The following is an 8,638-nucleotide window of genomic DNA, read 5'->3' on the forward strand; positions in this document are numbered from 1 at the left end:
CCAGATAAGAAGACGACCTGACTTACATGTTGATTGCAGCTTTGTGAGACCCTGAGCAGAAGAATCAGCTAAACTGTGCCTGTACTCCTGGCCCATAGACACTGTGGGATAATAAATGTGTTTTAAGCCACTAGGTTTCTGGTAATTTGTTACACAGTGATAGAAAACTAATATACCACATATTGCTGGATGATTTCCCAGGGTGGTTATGCCAATTTGTATTCCACAAGCAGTGTATAAGATTCTCTCTTCCAAACATCCTCGCTAACATTTGGAAATGTCTGGCTTTTTTAATTTTTGCCAAACAGATGGGGGTGAAAATATATAATAATTATATACATGTATTAACATAAAAACATGAAAAATAAGTTTTTACTTGCAGTTATATATTGTTGTATTTTTTCTGTTGCATAAGTGCTATTACTTAAAATAACAAGACTCATTAAAAGTGGCAACTAGTCTTTTTAGATTTCATGTTAAGATGGTGGAGTCGTCGGACCACAAGCTGGCCTCTTGCGACTACAACAAAACCACAACTAACTGCTAAATAGCCATCGGTTAAAAAGACTGGAACCTAGCAAGAAAGATCCTCCTCAACTGGAAACATAAAGAGGGAACCACAGCGAGACAGTAGGAGGGGCGTGCTTGTGATATACCCTCTGGGGTGGGGGGATTGACCCACAAGTTGAAGAATAAGTTGCAGAGGCCCTCCTACAGGAGTGAGAGTTCTGAGCCTCATGTGAGGCTCCCCAGCCCAGGGCTCCAGCATTGGGAGGTGGAGACTCCAGAACATATAATTTTAAAGGCCAGTGGGGCTTAACTCCAGGAGCCCCATGGGACTGGGAGTAACCAAGACTTCACTCTCTGGGGAAGCACACATAATTTCGCACATGCAGGGTTCAAGGGCAGAGGCAGTGACTTCATAGGAACCTGGGCCAGACCTGCCTGCTGGTTTTGGAAGGTCTCCTGGGGAGGTAGGGGTGGCTGTGGCTCACCCTGGGGACATGAAAGGTTATGGTGGACATTCAGGGAGTGTTCATCTACTTTCCTGGAGGCCAATATCTTGCTTAGGTCTTTAGAACCAAGACCTAGCCCCACCCAATAGCCTGTAGGCTTAAGTGCTGGAAAACCTCAGGCCAAACAACATACTGGGTGGGAACACAGCCCCACCCATCATCAGACTTCCTGAGCCCTCAACCACCTCTAGACACACCCCAAGACCTGGCTTTACTCACCAGAGGGCCAGGACCAAGTTCCACCAAGCAGTGGACAGGCACTGACTCCTGCCAGGAAACCTGCATAAGCCTCTAGTCCAGCCTCATTCACCAGGGGGCAGATACCAGAAATAAGAAAACAATCCCAAAGCTTGTGGAAGGAATCCACAAATGCAGGCCAGACTCTACACTGGGACCAGCTGGACCCTGGCCCTTGGGTGACAAGAGAGGAGTGTACTGCTGGGACACATAGGACATCCTCCCACAGAAGGACCACTTCTCCAAACCTAAAAATACAAATAAAGTTAGACAATATGAGGCAGCAGAGAAATATCTTCCAGGCCAAGGCACAAGATAAAATCCTAGAAGAAGAAATAAGTGATGAGGAGATGGGCAATCTATCCAAGAAAGAGTTTACAATAATGATGGTGAAGATATCCAGAGAACTCAGGAGGAGTATAGACACATGGAGGGAAGTTTTTAGCAAAAGAGTTAGAAAATATAAAGAATATCCAGAGTTGAAGAATAAAATTACTGAAATGAATAACAGACTAGAAGGAACCAAGAATAGACTCACTGAGGCAGAACAACAGATCAGTGAGCAGATTAGTGGATATCACTACTGCAGAACAGAAAAAAGAATGAAAAGAAATTAGGATAGTTTAAGAGAACTCTGGGACAACATGAAGTGTATTAATATTCACATTATAGGGGTCCTAGAAAGAGAGAGAGAAAGGACCTGAGAAAATATTCAAATAGATAATAGCCAAAAATTTCCCCAATTTGGGAAAGGAAACAGTCACCCAAGTCCAGGAAGTGCAGAGAGTTCCACACAACCCAAAGAGGGTTAACCCAAAGAGGAACATACCAAGGCACATAGTAATCAGATTGAAAAAAATTAAGGATAAGGAGAAAATACTAAAATCAGCAAGAGAAAAACAGCAAATAAGATACAAGGGAACTTCCATAAGGTTATATCAGCTTATTTTCAGGAGAAACTCTACAGGCCAGAAGGGAATGGCACCGTATATTTAAAGTGATGAAAGGGGAAAAACTTATAACCAAGAATACTCTATCCAGCAAGGCTCTTGTTCAGATTTGATGGAGAGATCAAAAGCTTCACAGATAAACAAAAGCTAAAAGAATTTAGCACCACCAGAAAAGCTTTACAAAAAATGTTAAGGGAACTTCTCAAACAACAGGTTCATACTGTATAGCACAGGGAACTATATTCAGTATCTTGAGGTAACATATGGTGAAAAAGAATATGAAAATAAATATATGTATGTTCCTATATGACTGAAGCGTTGTGCTGTACCCCAGAAATTGACACAACATTGTAAACTGACTATACTTTAGTAAAAATATATATTAAAATAAAAGGAACTTCTCTAGGTAAAAAAAAGAAAGGCCACAACTAGAAATAAGAAAAGTAATCATAGGGGGAGGAGGGTACAAATAGAGGGTATCTAAAGTGCATTTGAAATTAAAAGATCAGCAACTTAAAACAATCATATATACATATAGACTTCCATACCAAAACCTCATGATAATCATGAACCAATGTAACTCTACAGTCATCAAATCATAAGAAAAGAAAACAAAAAGAAGAAAGAGAAAAAAAAGACCCACAAAACAAACCCAAAACAATTAACAAAATGGCAATAAGAACATATGTATCAATAATTACCTTAAATGTAAATGGATTAAACACTCCAACCAAAAGTAATAGACTGGCTGAATGGATACAAAAATAAGACCCATATATGTGCTGTCTAAAGAGACCCATTTTAGAGCTAGAGACACATACAGGCTGAAAGTAAGGGGATGGAAAAAAATATTCTATGCAAATGGAAATCAAAAGAAAGCTGAAGTAGCAATACTGACAACAGACAAAATAGATTTAAAATAAAGACTGTTACAAGAGACAAGATCACTGTGTAATGCTCAAGAGATCAATCCAAGAAGATAGAACAATTGTAAATATTTATGCACCCAAGGAGCACTTCAACATATAAGGCAATTGTTAACAGACATAAAAGGAGAAATCGACAAGCATCAAATAGCAGTTTTGACTTGAACATGGAAACTTGAATCAGAAATCAATTGTATTCTTTATTACATAAAATTTGATTTTTAAACGGTACTTAGTTTCTAACTGTAAATATTTGCTGAAAATATCTTAATGTACCATAAAAATATTGACATCGTTAAAACCTGCAATGTGAAAAGATGCAGAATTTTTTTAGTATATTTATACCATTTATATATATAATATATAAACGAGAGATATATGTCTCAACTATACATATACAAGTGTATTTTTATATGTATTCAATACATACATATTTGAGATACATATGTATATTCAAGATATAAATGTGTGTATATATATATATACATATACATATAAGATACATATATTCTCAAGTTTCCATATTGGCCCAGGTCTGTTTTGGAGCTTTCTATTCTACTCAGTTGGTTTGTTAGTCTATCCCTACACAAGTAACACATCTTAATTACTGTAGTTCTATAATAACTCATAATATATTGTAGGTCAAGTCACCTCCACTTCATTTTACATCTCTAAAATTGCCGTGGCTCTTCTTGGATCTTTTTGCTTAATATAAATTTTGTAACAACTACATCTGTTTCTATGAAGAAAATTTCTTATGATTTTGATTGAAATTGTATTGAATTGATAAGATTAATTTTTGGAGAATAGACATCTCTATTATATAGAGTCTTCTCAATAAGGATATAGTATATCTCTCCATTTATTTAGGTCTTCTTAAATGCCTTTCAGTGATGTTTTGTAATTTTTAATGAAGTTTTTATACATCTTTTGTTAAATTTAATTTTAGTTATCTTATTTTTTGCTGTTGCTATTGTGAAGGTAAAAAAAGCCTTTATGTTCAGTTTCTCATGCATAGAAATGAAATTTGATTTATATATAATTTCTACTTAAAACCTTGCAAAATGCTTTTATTCTAATAATCTGTCTCCAGATTTTCTTGGATTTTTACAGACAATCCTATTTCCTGTAATTTAAAACATTTTTGTTTCTCCATTTTTAGTTTGTTTGTTCTTTACTGTGTTTGAATTCACTACTGAAGATAAGTGGTAATAGGAAGCATCCATTGTCTCATCCCTGATTTTGTAGGGAATCGCTCTAATGTCTTACCAAGAAATATGATGCTTGCCCTAGGGTTCTGGTAGGTATTCTTTTATGAATTGTTTATCATGTGATTTTCTCTATATATTGAAATGAGCTACACTTTAATGTATTTACATGGTGAGTTATATTAATAGATATTCTGAAGTGAAACTATTTTTACATTTCTGAGATAAACCCAACTCGACTATGATGTATTTATATAGAGCTGAATTATATCTATTAATATTTTATTAGGATTTGAGTGTCTATTTACAAAAATAACTCAGTCTACATTTTTCCTAATTTACACTCTTTTATACTTTTGGTATCAAGGTTACCAAACTAACTCTGAAAAAATCTGTTGAGGAGTATTCCCTCTATTTCTGTTTTCCAGAAGAGTTTACGCTTATAATTCCAGAAGACTGAAATTATCCGTTCTTTGAAGATTTGGTAGAACTCACTCGTAAAATCATCTTAGCTTGTTGTATTTATTTGTTTACTTCGTAGGCAAATTTTTAATTACTAATTCACCTTATTGAATAGATATTAGAAAATTCAAGATTTCCTAGTTCTTCAGTCAATTTTGGTAAGTTATTTTTCCTAAGCAAATCAACATTTTTGTCTAAATTTTCAATTTATTAGCATAAAATTATTTCTACTATTATCTTATCTTTAGATCTCTAATCTAAAAGGATCTTAAACATCCTCCTTTGATTCCTAAGATTCTTTATTTGTACCTTTTCTTTTTTCTTCAGCAGTCATATCAAAGATTTCTCTATTTTTAAAATTTTTGCAGACAAGCAGCTATTGATTACTTCTCTCTGATGTATGTTTTATTTCTATTTAATTATTTTCTGTTTTCATTCTTAAATTCTAATTTTCTTTTACCTTAAGTTAGATGCTTAGCTGATTAACTTCTGCCTTTATTTTTTTCTTAATACAAGCTTTAAGGTTTTATTATTAAAGAACTATTTTAGCTTTTGGTCAAAATGTATTAGTGATATTTTCATTATACAGTTCTAAATATTTTCTAATTTCTGTTATACTTTCATGATCTATGAGGTATTATTTTGAAGTGTATATCTCATTTCCATATGTATTTATTTTTAAGCTTTTTTTTAATTGATTTCTAAGTTACTTATATGATGGATGATGGTCAGAAAACACAGTGCAATAGAGAATATCTTTAAAATTGTTGAACTTAGAATATGGTCAATAAATATAACTGTTCTATGTATACTTGAGAAGATTATGTATTCGAATATGGTCAATAAATATAACTGTTCTATGTATACTTGAGAAGATTATGTATTATCTAAATGCTGGGTGGAGGGTTCTATACATGTACATTAGCTAAAAACTGTTATTCAAATTTTCTGCAGTCTTACTAGTTTGTGTCTTTTTTTTCTAACTGAAGGTCTACTATTTACTGAGAGAGCTGTGTTAAAACTCTTAAGAGAGTACATTTTGTCAATTTTACCTTTAATTCTGTCAGACTTTGCCTTACATAGTTTTAGATGTTATTAAATACATATAGGCTTATCATTATATCTATTCCTGGTTAATTGAATCTTTTGTTATTATTGAGTAGTCATTTATCCCTAATAACATCCTTTAACTTAAGGTCTATTTTTGTCATTATTAATATAGCTACACCAGCTTTTTTGGGTGAGTGTTCATTAATTACATTTTTTCCATCTTTTAATTTTCAATCTCTTTGCATTTTAATGATTTTGTTATATCGTCTGTAAACAATATGTAGTTGGATTTTTTTTCCAATTTTTTGTTTTAATTGAAATAATAGTTGATGTAAAATATTATGTTAGTTTCAGGAGTACTACATAGTGATTTGACATTACATACATTATGCAATGATCACCATAAGTCTAGTAACCATGTGTCCCTATACAAAGTTATTACAATATTATTGATCATATTCCTTATGCTGTTACATCCCTATGGCTTATTTATTTTATAAGTAGAGGTTTATAACTCTTAATTCCCTTCACCTATTTTGCCCAACACCCACTCACCCCTGGCAACCACTCGATTGTTCTCTGAATCTGAGTCTATTTTTGTTTTGTTTGCTTGTTTGGTTGGTTTTTTTAGATTCCACATATAATTTCGTGTTTTTTTGTTCGTGTCTGTCTCATTTTGGTATCAGTGTGAGGCTGACCTTGTAGAATAAGTTCTGAAACATTCCTTCCTCTTAAATTTTTTGGAATAGTTTGAGAAGGATAAGTGTTAACTCTTCTTTAAATAATTGGTAGTAATGGCCAATAGGCATTTCATTCCATGATCGCAAATTATCAGAAAAAGGCAAGTCAAAACTACAGTGTGGTATCACCTCACACCAGTCAGAATGGCCATCATTTAAAAGTCCACAAACAATAAATGCTGGTGAGGGTGTGGAGAAAAGGAAACCCTCTTACACTATTGGTGGGAATGTGGTTTGCTGCAACCATTATGGAAAACAGTATGGAAATTCATTAAAAAACTAAAAACAGACTTACCACATGATCCAGCTATCTCACTCCTGGGCATATATCCAGAGGAAACTAATTCGAAAAGATACTTGCACCTTGATGTTCATGGTAGCACTATTTACAATAGCCAACACATAGAAGCAACCTAATGTCCATTGACAGATGACTGGATAAAGAAGATGTGGTGTGTATACACAGACACACAGACACACACAGACACACACACACACACAGACAGACAGACAGACACACACACACACACACACACACACACACACACACACACACACGCTGGAATACTAGTCAGCCATAAAAAAGAATGAAATAATGTCATTTGTGCAACATGGGTGGACCTGGAGATTATCATACTAAGTGAAGTAAGCCAGAAAGAGAAACAAAAATACCATATGATATCACTTGTATGTGGAATTAAAAAAAGAAAAAGACAAAAATGAGCTTATTTACAAAACAGAGACAGACTCACAGACATAGAAAACAAACTTATGGTTACTAAAGGGGAAAGGGGAGGGATAAATTAGGAGTCTAGGATTAACACATACACAATACTATATATAAAACAGATACACAACAATGTCCTACTGTATAGCACAGGAAACTATAATCAATACTTCAATGGCCTATAATGAAAAAGAATATGAAGAGGAATATATACATACATGGCACAAAACAAATCAATAAGTTTAAGAAGGTTGAAATCATATCAAGCACCTCGTCCAACTACAATGGTATGAGAGTAGAAATCAATTACAAGAGAAAAACTTGTCCCTGGTCCTTGCCCATAGCTCTCTACATCTCAGAACAAGAATGAGGCATCAAATAAAACTTCTCATGCTGCCATCTCTTGTGATTAGATTGGGCACACCTGGATAATCCTGGCTAATCTTCCCATCTGAGGGGTAACTTCAATCACATCGGCAAAATATCTTTTGACATGCAAGGTAATACATTCACAGATTCAGGAGGTTAAGATGTGGACATCTTTGCAATGTGCAGGGGGAGGACATTATTCTGCTTACAGTAAGAAGTATGTTGTCAGTCTAATTGTTATTCCTTTGTAAATGACTTGACTGTTCCTTATGGCTGTTTTTAAAATCACCTCTTTGGTGGCCTACAGTTTCACTATGTTTCATGATACGGATTTTTTTTTTCTTATCCTTGTAAACTTAGCTTTTCCTTCATTATCTTTTGAAATCCTTTTACATCTGTCCTTTCACCCTCAGCTCTGTACCACAGTCTCATGCACAGATGTGTGAACACCTCAGCCCTCATGTCCAAACTACATCCCTGAAAACAGTCACCCCATGGCCACTCCTGATGCAGGACTGTGACACAGTCCACCCTTGGTAGAAGAGGCCCAATCAGGCCCTGGAAGTAGACCTGGAGCTGCTTAGGCAGGAAGTTGGGGGTTTCTAGGTACCTAGTGGGTGGTTTAGAGTGAGATGTGCAGGTTTATTCCTCTCCTCCTTAAATTTTTCCAAAGACTCTGTAATTCCTCTTTTGTTATATACAATCGAAGGTTAGATTGTTAATTTGTCCATAGCTGCCTTTCTGATTATTCAGGCTGAAAGCCTTATGAAGACATTTTTCTCATCCAGCATCATATCCTCAGCACCCAGGAAGTGACTGAAACACATACAGTGATCAAGGCATATTTGGTGAATTAACAATTTGATGTCATGGTGTTTCAAATTCAAACAGGCTATTAGTAGATTATCAGCCTTCTGATGTTCTTCCACTTCAAATAATTTCATTTTACACAA

This window comes from Camelus ferus, chromosome 1 (assembly GCF_009834535.1).
Source record: "Camelus ferus isolate YT-003-E chromosome 1, BCGSAC_Cfer_1.0, whole genome shotgun sequence".
NCBI lineage: Eukaryota > Metazoa > Chordata > Mammalia > Artiodactyla > Camelidae > Camelus > Camelus ferus.